We start from the raw sequence: 12,938 nt of genomic DNA on the forward strand, positions 1-12,938 counted from the left end.
GATCCATCAAAACCAAACCCAATGCACCTAGTCGACCAGCAAAGAAAAGCACTTGCTCGCGAGACTCATATCTCAGAGTTTAATCATTCCAGCACTTAACCAAACACAGCTCGCGTCGGCCTTCGGCATTACCCCAACAAATCCTCCTATTCCTCGCGCATCAGGATCATCGTTGGAGCCGTGGACGTGAAATCTGACGAGTGGCGAGAGGATCGACGAACGTTTATCTCTGCGGGCAGGTATCAGTGCGTCCAATTTAGCCGGTGAGTCTCGCGTCTGATCGTAGGCGTGCACACGCGTGGTCATGTGTGTACACGGACGTTAGGTGAAACGTACGAGCGCACGCAGGAAGCGTGTTCGGCTTAATACACGAACTAGAGTTTCGTGGAGCGTTCTGAGCGGCGCACGCAGGCGAACACGCAAGCACGCGGCCGTGGTCGCGCTATAAATTCAAGTAATGACCGTTTATAGAAAATAATGGCGAGGCCGGCACGCATTTATCAGCCGCGTGCGTCTCCGGAATCTATTCGTTCATTCATGCGCCGCGGGATCGAGAAATAATTGAGTGGATCGCTCCTTCTTTCTCTCCGCGCCGCTTTCTGTCCGACCATCCGCCGTGTGTTTCCACCCGAACGCGTTATAAAGGGTAGGCGAACGTATTATCGAACGCGGAGAGAGCGAGAGGGACAGGTGTTCCGTTCGAGCCTCTTTCCTCGTTCGCGTTTATGGAGTAAATTAATAGTTTTAATGAACTATAAATTATACGGGATATAGTGGTACAACCGAGAAGCGGAACGGTTGTTGGCGAAAAATTAAATTGATACCGCGCCGCGAGAGATTCTGTAACGCTGGCTTTTGTTCCCCTCGCAGAACGAGAAGGCCTTCCACGAAACTCCATCGTGCTTTCTATTCAATTTCTGCTACAAGTCTCCGATCGATTCTATTATTCGCGGTTCTACTATAATTGCTCGCCGTTTCGATGATACTGGGACGATTATCACGATAATAATTTCTTATTATTGTATCTATATTTGGGGGCATTTGGCAACTGTATTTTAACAATGCGAATTTTAATTTGATATTATTATTGGAGAGAGGTCTGTAGAGGAATGGCACATTGACACACGGTGTCTTTGAAAGGTACGTGGAAGAGGACACCAAGTGATTTTTCATAAAATATATAAGAAATTATAGAATAATTTTTGTTTTAGAGTTGAGATTTCGAAAAATTTGAATTGCTCGTGGTTTTGATGATACTGGGACGATTATCACGATAATAATTTCTTATTATTGTATCTATATTTGGGGGCATTTGGCAACTGTATTTTAAGAATGCGAATTTTAATTTGATATTATTATTGGAGAGAGGTTTGTAGAGGAATGGCACATTGACACACGGTGTCTTTGAAAGGTACGTGGAAGAGGACACCAAGTGATTTTTCATAAAATATATAAGAAATTATAGAATAATTTTTGTTTTAGAGTTGAGATTTCGAAAAATTTGAATTGCTCGTGGTTTGGATGATACTGGGACGATTATCACGATAATAATTTCTTATTATTGTATCTATATTTGGGGGCATTTGGCAACTGTATTTTAACAATGCGAATTTTAATTTGATATTATTATTGGAGAGAGGTTTGTAGAGAAATGGCACATTGACACACGGTGTCTTTGAGAGGTATCTAGAAGAGGACACCAATAACGTGATTTCTCATAAAACATATGAGAAATTATATAATAACTTTGCTTTAGGGTTGAGATTTTGAAAAATTCGAATTGCTCGCGGTTTGGATGACACTGGGACAATTATCACGATAATAATTTCTCATTATTGTATCTATATTTGAGGGTATTTGGGTGCTGATATTTTAGCAATGCGAATTTTAATTTGATATTATTATTGGAGAGAAGTCTGTAGAGAAGTGATACATAGACACACGGTGTCTTTGAAAGGTACGTGCAAGAGGACACCAAGTAATTTCTCGTAAAACAGATGAGAAATTATAGAATAATTTTTGCTTCAGGGTTGAGATTACGAAACATTCGAATTTGAAAATTTTCGAATTGCTTGAGGTTTGGATGACACTGGGACAATTACCACGAAAATAATTTCTTATTATTGTATGTATATTTTGGGGGATTTGGTAGCTAATATTTTAGCAATGCGAATTTTAATTTGATATTATTGAAGAGTGGTTTGTAGAGAAGTGGTACATCGACACACGGTGTCTTTGAAAGGTACGTGTAAATGGACACCAAGTGATTTCTCGTAAAACATATGAGAAATTATAGAATAATTTTTGCTTCAGGGTTGAAGTGTTCAAAAAATTCAAATTTGGAAATTTTCGATTCGTCAAACAATGTCAGTTATATTCCATATTTCTTCGTATTGCTATATGAGAAATCATCTGATGTCTGCTTGTACATATTTCTCACAGATACCCTGTATACGTACAATTTTGTTATAAAACAAAGACCTATTATTCATCACCAATGAATAGTCATGTTACAGGGTAGACGTCGCAATTACTACCACGTTAAATTCATCGTATCAGTAGAAACATTGAAATACGATCACAGCTCGGGCCATCGACCCCAGTTCGTTTTTCTGTTTCCCTCTCCTCATATTTTCGAGTTCGTTCAACTATGTCGTACGTACCTTGCTCACACACCGAGGAAAACACCTCGTATCTTCCTCGACTTTCAAGATTCGAGAGTTGCTCACAAAGCCACTAAATTGCAACCAAATCCTAAATATCCTACTTCAAACTGCATAATAACGTATAAAAGGAATTTAATCGATTCAAAAATTCGACTCACCATGCTCCGTCTCCATCCTCAGCACGAATCTCCTTCCTCTTCCTCCCTGCGACACAACGCGAAAACGGGGTTCTCACAGCTGGGCCAGCGGCGAGCGGATACCGGCGTCCAGATAGAAATCGAAGCGGAATCAGGCTGAATCTCCATTTACGTCTCACTCACCACACCGTCCGGCTATATCTGCACCGAGATTTCCGCGATTATTTATCCACGCTGCGCGCACGGACACGCGGCACACCACGAGGTCCACCAGGGGTCTGCAACCCCACCAGCTCGGCTTCCAACCGCCCACGCTAGCGTACGGACGCGCACATGCACGATTTATGCGAAGAATTCCCGTCCGCGCAGCTGCACGCTGTCGTACACGCCCGAGTAAGTATCCGGATTCCAGCCGGCGGAAATACGAACGAGGCCGGCCGGGGTACGCGACCTCTTCCGGTTCCACGCGTGTCGCGCCCGTCACGCTCGAACACCGAGGTCGTTTCGAAGAATTTCGCCGATGGTCCGGGGTGGGGATAATCCCGGCAGAGCCTCCGAGGAATATTTCCGCGTAGGTTTTCAGCCAGGTCTTGCGAATAGTTTGTTTTGGTCGAGACCTCGGATTCCGTCGTCGATGGTGTTTTTCTCGCCGGTTTCTGCGGACAATACGGAGCCTACGTTACTGGCCGGTGTTTATGTTCTAGATAGTTCGAACGTCTGCTCTGTAGGACATTTTTGAGTCGAACAGGAACAGTCGTGCGAGTGAAAGCGAGGTGAACGGATGTGTGCAGTGTTAGTTTCAAGTGAATTCATGGGAACGCTTGCCTGGTTCCTCGAAAACGAGTGACAATAAGCTGCGGGCTCGGGGTACCAGTCTCGGAGGAGTATCTATGGCGGTGTCAAAGGTGAGTGAAAACTAGCAGGTATGCGTTTGAGCGATTAGGGTATATGCGTGAACCACCGAGAGCGAAATTGCGAGTTTTGCGTGAGAAATGCGTAATTAGGGTAGAGAGCATGAGTTTGGAAGAAGAGAGGGTGCTAGTTTAAATAAGGACAAGCGAGTTCAGCGTAGGTTAGAGTCAGAGAGTGTGTCAGGTCAGTGTTGGAGTTGTCAGAGTTCAGGGTTAGTCAGTGTGTAGTTGGGGTTGCTAGACAGTGTTTGAATGGAGTTAGAATTAGATCATCTTTTCATATTCTAATGTACCATTATTTAATTAATCAGCTACTCTGTGTGAGCGTATTCGTGTGCCGTTCTAACCTCGGTTCCATGCTTTTCTTCTTTCTCGTGGTCTTTGTTCGCGAAGGAAACCTTGGCTAGCAGTTAGCGCGGACAGCTTGGATACTGTCATGATTGATGAAAAATATTTCGAACCGAGGCTTTAATTTGTAATTAACACCACGCTGTAAATTCCGATAAAACGGAATTGCAATTACATCCTCGCAATTCTTAATTTACGACGTTGAGTCATAATTATGTAAGTTGGTAGCAAGATTGATCGATGGTAAGATATTATCATCGTAAATTCACGATGATATGTCATGTGCTTTAATAAATACACCAATCTTGACTAGCAACTTACAACTTCCAAACTTGATTCACCATATTATCACGTGGAGCAGATATAATTATTTTTCACAGACAAAGTTATTTTCTAATCTCCTAATCATTTTCTAATTTCAAACTCTTTACTTCGGTAAAAAGAGAGGATTGACCAAATTTAGGCGTCATTGATGGACGAATCGAAATTCCAATTTTTAATTAGTAGATTATGAGAAGGGGAAATTGTAGAACTCAAAGCGGCGTACCCCACGCGGATTTAATCAAGGAAATGGCTACCCTCCGGTTATTCCGAAAGCCATCTTGACATCGAGCTCATTCTCAGTTACAACCTTGCAACCCGGAAAGCTTAATTACTGATATTAGCATGTTATCTCGAAAATTTAAAAACATCTACCCTCTCGCACACCTCACCCTGCGCGGACCGAGGGTAGCCTAGAGAGACGTGTCATTTCTGGTGAAAGAGGGAAAAAGGAGAGGCAAGGAGCCATCTCGTAAATTCCAGAGAAGCGGTCGATTAGTATTCATCCGGCCGATTGGATGAAACATAAAACACTCCGGCAAATTGCTACCGTGCTCGGGTTAGTCGATTTTTCAGCTGGTTCTGTTCCACATCGAAAAATCTTAAATTGCCCGCTGCCGTTAATCAGTCTGGCGGCTACTTCGCCGCGAGACCGGCCTTTTTAAGCGTTAAGCTTTATACGCTCGTGCAGCACGCACCACCACACTGTCGCGAGCACACGGTGAACCCTATTAATTATGGGTGACGTTGATTGAATAATCGTATGGAATTATTCTAATGAGTCCCCACCACCGTGGCGCCGTTCCTTCTCGCCTCTTCCACGGGCCACGATCATTGTGATCAGGTGCTTCTAACGAATGAACACGGGGGAAGCTGAATGGACGAAGAATGGCGAGCGGAATTTCGTGGATGCCACGGACGTGTCCGTCGCATCAGGTGTGGATCAGGTGCGTTAATATGTATGAGTGGGGGAACGATTTGGAACGAAATGCGACTGAAATGTTTGGCAAGCCTTTAATTTCGATTGGGTGTATGAATGGGGTGCTGATTGCCGGTATAAGTGGAATCATTTTCAAGAGGATGATGAATGGAAGATTCGGGTTAGCGTGTATTTAATAACGAAGGATGGCGAGTCTTGATTTGTACAGGAACGAGAAAAGTGTCCTCGTCGAAAATTATACGTTATTTTCATACTTACAGATACAATTTTTTTTTAGAAATTTTATTATGAACCTAAGGAGTTTCTTAATCTTACGTGTCGTGACTTAATCGTGAAAAGTTAGGTATTATATAGGTATTATATAAAAGTATCCAATTTTTGTTAGGCACTGCATACATGCTGTTAGATAGATGATAGATGAGAGAAGGGAAAAGCAAAAATAATAGAAGTAATTAGAAAATTAATTAAGCAACATCTCGTAGATGTGTACAGGAACAAAGAAAGTGTCCTGGTTGAAAATTGGAGGTTATTTTCATACTTATAGATCCAATTTCTTTTTAGAAATTTTATTATAAACTAAGGGGTGTCTTAATCTTTCGTGGCATGAATTAATCGTGGAAAGTTAGGTATTATAAAGGTATCCAATTTTTGTTATGCATTGTGTGCACATATTGTTAGATAGATGATAGATGAAAAAAAGGAAAAGCAAAAATAATAGAAGTAATTAGAAAATTAATTAAGCAACATCTCGTAGATGTGTACAGGAACAAAGAAAGTGTCCTGGTTGAAAATTGCAGGTTATTTTCATACTTATAGATCCAATTTCTTTTTAGAAATTTTATTATAAACTAAGGGGTGTCTTAATCTTTCGTGGCATGAATTAATCGTGAAAAGTTAGGTATTATAAAGGTATCCAATTTTTCTGAGGCACTGTGTATATGCTATTAGATAGATGATAGATGAGAGAAAGGAAAAGCAAAAATAACAGAAGTGATTAGAAAATTAATTAAGCAACATCTCGTAGATGTGTGCAGGAACAAAGAAAGTGTCCTGGTTGAAAATTGCAGGTTATTTTCATATTTATAGATCCAATCTTTTTCTAGAAATTTTATTATAAACTTAAAGGGTGTTTCAATCTTTCGTGTCATGAATTAATCGTGAAAAGTTAGGTATTATAAAGGTATCCAATTTTTGTTAGACATTGTGTACATAGTGTTAGATAGATTATAGGTGAGAGGAGGGAAAAGCAAAAATAACAGAAATAATTAGAAAATTAATTAAGCAACATCTTGTAGGTTGTGTACCAAAAGGTTTACGTTGATAGTATTGTATTATATTCATCACTGAAAGATTAGAGGACAATACAAACACATGTTCTTCCAATTTCTTATTATTTTATTAGGAAATATAATTAACCCTTTGACTACTGTGGGCTCAAAAGTCTCCTTTGCTGTGAAATTTTAAGTATACATATATTAAAAATTTAATGCAGAATACGAAGAAATAAATAACGATGTTTTAATATAGTGGAATGTAGTGTTTTGATTACTATTTGAATAATTTCTCAGAAATGTACACCTAACGAAAGGTTTTGCCATTCTTGGTGTACATCGCAAATGGCTGGTGTGTTTCAAAGTCCGCCGTAGTCAAAGGGTTAATAGATTTTTGTCAGTATCATACGTGAAAGACAATATCCCTCGAATGACCACCATTTTCCTGCAAATTAAAATAAACATATCATTTTACACACTTTTTCAAACCCTTCAATTTTTCATTGGCTATCCTATATTATAATTCGTCGACAATTTCAAAATTAATTACGCAATACCACAATTTTGAACGTAGACGGAAACTTTTTAACATCGCACCATTAAACCTTTGCACTCGACGATTTTTGGCTAGAGAAGAGTAGAAATTCAAAGATTCTTTACTAAAAAGCTGACGATGCTTTTTTGAGCAGTAAATAAAAAATTGTACAATAATAGAATCGTAGTATTACTTAATTTGATTATTTAATTAATATCGATCTTCCAAATTTTATGAAATGTGACTGAAGCTCACCTCTCGAGTGCAAGGGTTAATATTATGCCTTCATATATAAATATTCCTAAAAGACCACGTATTAGTGGCATAACTTGGTTCATCGTGCCACGATTTGGCATAAATTCCCACGGATCAGGACACCCGTCATGAATAAAAATCCGAAAACAAAAATCCGAAAAATTGCCGCACAGGTCAACTTCCAACACCATTAAACCCCCATGGTTCTCTCGACCAGACGAAAAACTTCTCCTCCTATCGTTCACACTTAACATCCGCGGCCATTGCGGCTCGCAGTCACGCAGCCATACCTAATTACACGGCGTGACAAATTCGAAATAACAATTGTCGCCGGTTACCGAAACCATCGGCGAAATTACCAGGAACGGACTTCCACGTTGCCACGCACGTTGCGAATCGCTAAGCACGAGGATTACGCAACCGGCCATTTTGCAATTACGCCCGAACTCGCGAGGAAATGGCGTAAAGCATCGCCGGGCCGACCCGATCGTCCAATAAATCCGCTTTAAACGCTTTTGTCCGGGCAATATCCGCTGAAATCGCTTCGAGGCGCATTGTGTCCTCGCGGAACGGCGTGTTGCGCAAAGCGCAGCTGCGAATCGCGCAATTGAAAGCTCGCGGCTCGTTAGAGCGTTCTCCTAACCGTCCGGCATAGTGCACTCTTTAGTTTTGTCACGGTGCTCCCTCCAAATCAGATCCACCCACAATTCATGTCCTTTAGCGACATGATATACGGCGCTTTTAACGGCTACCAAGCAACGGGACGTGATTCAGCGGCGTATGCAAAGTACTGTATACCGAGCACGCCTCTTTAGGGCCGACTCGCATATTCGCTTTTCCTTGCTATGTTAATCCGCGAATGATTTACACGAGAAAACGTGTAACCGCCTGTCTGACGGCCCTGAAAGAATTTCTCGTGGCTGTGTGTGTATGTGTGGATTGCGTGTGGATGTGCATGCGAGAACACGTGGTTCCTTCGTGACGAAATCGAAGCGCACGTAGACTGTGATTTCACGTGCTTTTTCAGGGTCGTACAGTGTATGCAAATTGGACGTTCGCGGACATATAATGTGTCACGGTTTAAATGACCGTTTTTAAACTTACCAGGAAAAATCCTGTATTCCAGGTTATCATTTCAGCCACTTGTCTACCTGAGTTTTTGCATCACGTGATACACATGCGATCAATTTTTTAATATTTCTTCTTATTTCGCTGTTCCAAGGTTCTCTATTTTTATATACCGTGATTATTTAAGTGGTAGTCGTAGGTTTAGGGTTAATAATATAGGAGATGGTTAACTATAGTCTATCTTTCCTGGAAATTCATTTATGGGGAAAAATGGACGAGGATGAGAAAATGAATCTGGGAGATTCGAATGGGAAAATTGTCTATTATGATTAGAAAACGAATAAATTATAAGGAGACAGAGTAGAAGATAAATAAATAAACAGACCATTAATAAAGTTGATTTTTATCCAGTTCGTAGGGGGAATATAGTGTTTATATTTTTATGAGATCCTTCATGAATGTTATAGGTCTACCATGGTCATCCTGAGTTGGTTTAAACCACGTGCAATCAGGAAACTATAACTATTAGAATTCTTATTTTGATTTTTATTTTGCATTTGCGCGGGTAAATTTGAAAATATCGCGTATCTCGAAGGACACTTGGAGTTTTCTTGTCGCGAGAAAACTGCAAAATGACAAGCCAACGAGATTATCTGCTCGATGAAAATGACATTTCCTGCAACACTCGAGAGAAGTCCAGCGAGAGGACATTGAAAATTATGATTCGATAATGACGAACTCGAGGCCCTAACGACATTCGTGATTCGCGAGGAACAACGATGATGACTCGTAATTGGAAGTGTCGCAAATCGTTACCTAAAATTACAGAGTGGCACTCGTTGAATCCCAGGGCAGGAGATAATCAGCGCGATACGTAATACACTCTAGTTTGCGCGAACTGAAATTTTCCTCATCCGATCTACACGATTCGAGAATCGTTATGTAAGCAAAAATATAAAGAAATTAGTACCGATTTCTGCGCGCGTTTCACGCGAATACTCACGTCTTAATTTTTATTGGAACACCGACGCGAAAAAGTATCGTAACTAAGGATTATAAGTCAATTTTCCTTACTTGTTTCGGATTCTGGGATTCGAGAATCGTTATGCGCGCAAAAATATTGCAAAATTAGCTACCGATTTCTGCACGCGTTTCTCGCGAATCCTCACGTCTGAATTTTTATTGGAATATCAACGCAATAAAGTAACTAACGATTATAATTCAATTTTCCTCATTTGTTTCGGATTCTGGGATTCGAGAATCGTTATGCGCGCAAAAATATTGCAAACTCAGCTACCGATTTCTGCATGCATTATTCGCGAACCCTCACGCCTCATTTTTTATTAGAATATCGGCGCAATAAAGTAATTAATTATTATAATTTAATTTTCCTTCCTTCTTTCGAGTTCTGGGATTCGAGAATCGTTATGCGAGCAAAAACATAATGAAATTAGATACCGATTTCTGCATGCATTATTCGCGAACCCTCACGCCTCATTTTTTATTAGAATATCGACGCAATAAAGTAATTAATTATTATAATTTAATTTTCCTTCCTTCTTTCGAGTTCTGGGATGTGAGAAGCGTTATACGCGCAAAACTATTGCAAAATTAGCTACCGATTTCTGCACGCGTTTCTTGCGAATCCTCACGTCTAAACTTTTATTGGAATGTCGACGCAGTAAAGTAACTAACTATTATAATTTAATTTTCCTTCTTTCTTTCGAGTTCTGGGATTCGAGAATCGTTATAAGCGCAAAACTATTGCAAAATTATCTACCGATTTCTGCACGCGTTTCTCGCGAATCCTCACGCTTTAATTTTTATTGGAACAAAGCCGCGAAAAAGTATTGTAAACTAACGATTATAATTCAATTTCTCTTCCTTCTTTCGAGTTCTAGGATTCCAAAATTGTTAGTGTTGATATTCTAGAATCGTTAGCCTACCAATCGTGCAAAGACCTGACGGAAAATTGCAAGAAAATTCGATACCTATTTCCACGTACGTTTCCCATAAATTCCAATTTTCGTGAAAAGCGAACAACTCTCAAAATGGTTAAATTTTTCCTTCTTCTGTTGATTTACGGAATTCGAAACTCGTCAAAGTTATGTACCAACAACGCAAGAATGCAACAAGATTAGGTATCGAATTCAACGCATCTCTCTCATAAATACCAAGCTTCGTAAAAAGGGAACGACAAGTAAATAATTACACTTTCTTGATCTACAAACACAGGCTAGGGATTTTTCCACCGAAGATCAACACGGTAAATTGCAATTACACTTATCGCGCGTTATGAAATATAGACGAGACGAGAAGATATTAGGAAACTAGAGGAATCTCGCGATCGATAAATGGTCGAAACCAATTGCCTATTACGAGCGATCTCTAATCCTTTCCCATAGACAAGCAGTACCGTCGACGTCCGGGGCGCGCATGCTAATTAACGATTACTATTCCGATGATCGTTAATCAGCATGTTGAAGATTGGTAGCGTGGATCGGTAACAAAACCGCGGCTGCTTATTTGTATCGGACGGCTGTAGCCAGCCACGTTGTAATTGCATGAAGACGTCAAGGTGGTCGATTCCGATAAACCGTTCCCGTAAACCGTCTTTCTTTCCACCCAGAAGCTGCCACGGGAAAATAACAATCGCAAAAGGAAGCTTAAACCAGGAAGAATAACGATAGCGGAGCCTTTGAGATTTAGAGTCGATCGCGGATAAATCTTCCCCTTCTTCGTCCTTTTTTCCCTTGTTTTCGTGCTTTTCCTTCCCACGTATCAGCCTCCTTGTCCCACCTGCGCGCGTTTTCGCTCGGATACGCAGCCCGCTTCGAGTGGAAGCCACAACATCCTCGGTTATTAAGATGTTCGAACTGAAATATGGCGTCCAAAGGAAATAATTGCTCGCTCTCTCCCTCTATCGCCGCGGTCAGATAGCCAGCCACTAATTTATGGCCTAGCCATTTCGAATTGCGAGTAGTACGTGCACTACGTGCTCTTACCCCTTCGTAATCGAGCCCCCTGCCGCGGTAGCTCTCGCATCCGATCCCTGCCTTCTGCTCCTTCCTTTTTCGCCGCTTTTCGACGTTCCACTTTCTTTCCGCCGGCTACTTGACTCGCTGCTATCGTAGAAAATTGTAGATCAGAGGAGGAAGATTGGAGCCGGGGTGCAGTACGACGAGGGCACCACGGCATTCCACGCGGCGGAGAGGAAGTGATTTAGGTAATTAACTGGTACGTACCGTAATCGGCGTAAGAGTATGTCTATGGGATCGTAGGAACGCGAGCTATAACTAGCCGGCTTTTTACACACCACTATTCGGAACGTCCCATCGCGGTGCTTTGTAATCGTTATCGAATGAATGGTAATTTAGCTTCCATGCGCCATTTCTTTTATTAACCCTTTCCACTCGAGAGGCGCCCTTCAGTCGCCATTTGATGAAATTTCAAACACCGATACACATTCATATGTCAAATTTAAGATAATGCAACGGTGTGTGTGGTATCGAAATCAAATAATTCTACGTGTTAATTATTAGACGAATTTTTATTCACTGATCAAAAAAATATCGTTAGCTTTATAGCAGAAAATCTTTGAACTCCTGCTCCTCTTTAGCTAAAAGATCGTCGAGTGTAAGGGGTTAAAGAGAGTGCTGGGGAAGTTTCTTCCTTGATCGGTGAAGTATTGCAGACTGTAGATAGACAGGTTGATTTTTGGAATAAATGGTAGACCATTGCGCGAACTTCCATCGTACGAATATAAAACGAGTCAGGTATGTACCTGTCTACTTAAATAGGAATAAAAAAATCGTTAGAAAATTTGGTTTATTGTATATCTAGATTTCTAGATTACCATGATTAGCGTGAATAGATACAAAATTAATGGCAATGATATTATTTCATTTAAGTGAGGTAACGAGTAGTCCATGTACTATTTCAATACATATATTGTATTGCACTGAGTGAAGCATCAGGAACAAATATATATATAAATATTTATATCAGAGGAAATTTGTTTTATTAGATAGGTATTCCTTATGCTAGAGTGTCATCAAGAGTCCTTAAAGTAATTTTTTCAATTCTAACCCTTTGCACTGGAGAGATGACTGTCGATCACCATTTAATCAGATTCGAAAGATCGATGTTAATTAATATATTAAATTTTAAATTATCCAATGACGCGTGGAACGTCGAAGTAAAATAATTCCACGTCCTAATTTGCATACGATTTCTTATTTATCGGTTTAAAAGTATCCTCGACTGTATGGCAGAAAGTCTTTGAATTACTATTTTTCTCCAACGACAAAATCCTCGAGTGCAAAGGGTTAACATCCTATTGATAACTTTGTAGGACCACGTTATCAATCCATAACACTAGCTAGGAATACGAATCAGGAGATAAGTATTTAGCAAAACGAAGATATTTCTACCTCTGACGATATTATTCCATCAGTGTTTGACATCATTGATGACAGAAGTGAAG

This window comes from Eufriesea mexicana, unplaced genomic scaffold, assembly GCF_001483705.2.
Source record: "Eufriesea mexicana isolate 0111107269 unplaced genomic scaffold, ASM148370v2 scaffold1049, whole genome shotgun sequence".
Classification (NCBI taxonomy): Eukaryota; Metazoa; Arthropoda; class Insecta; order Hymenoptera; family Apidae; genus Eufriesea; species Eufriesea mexicana.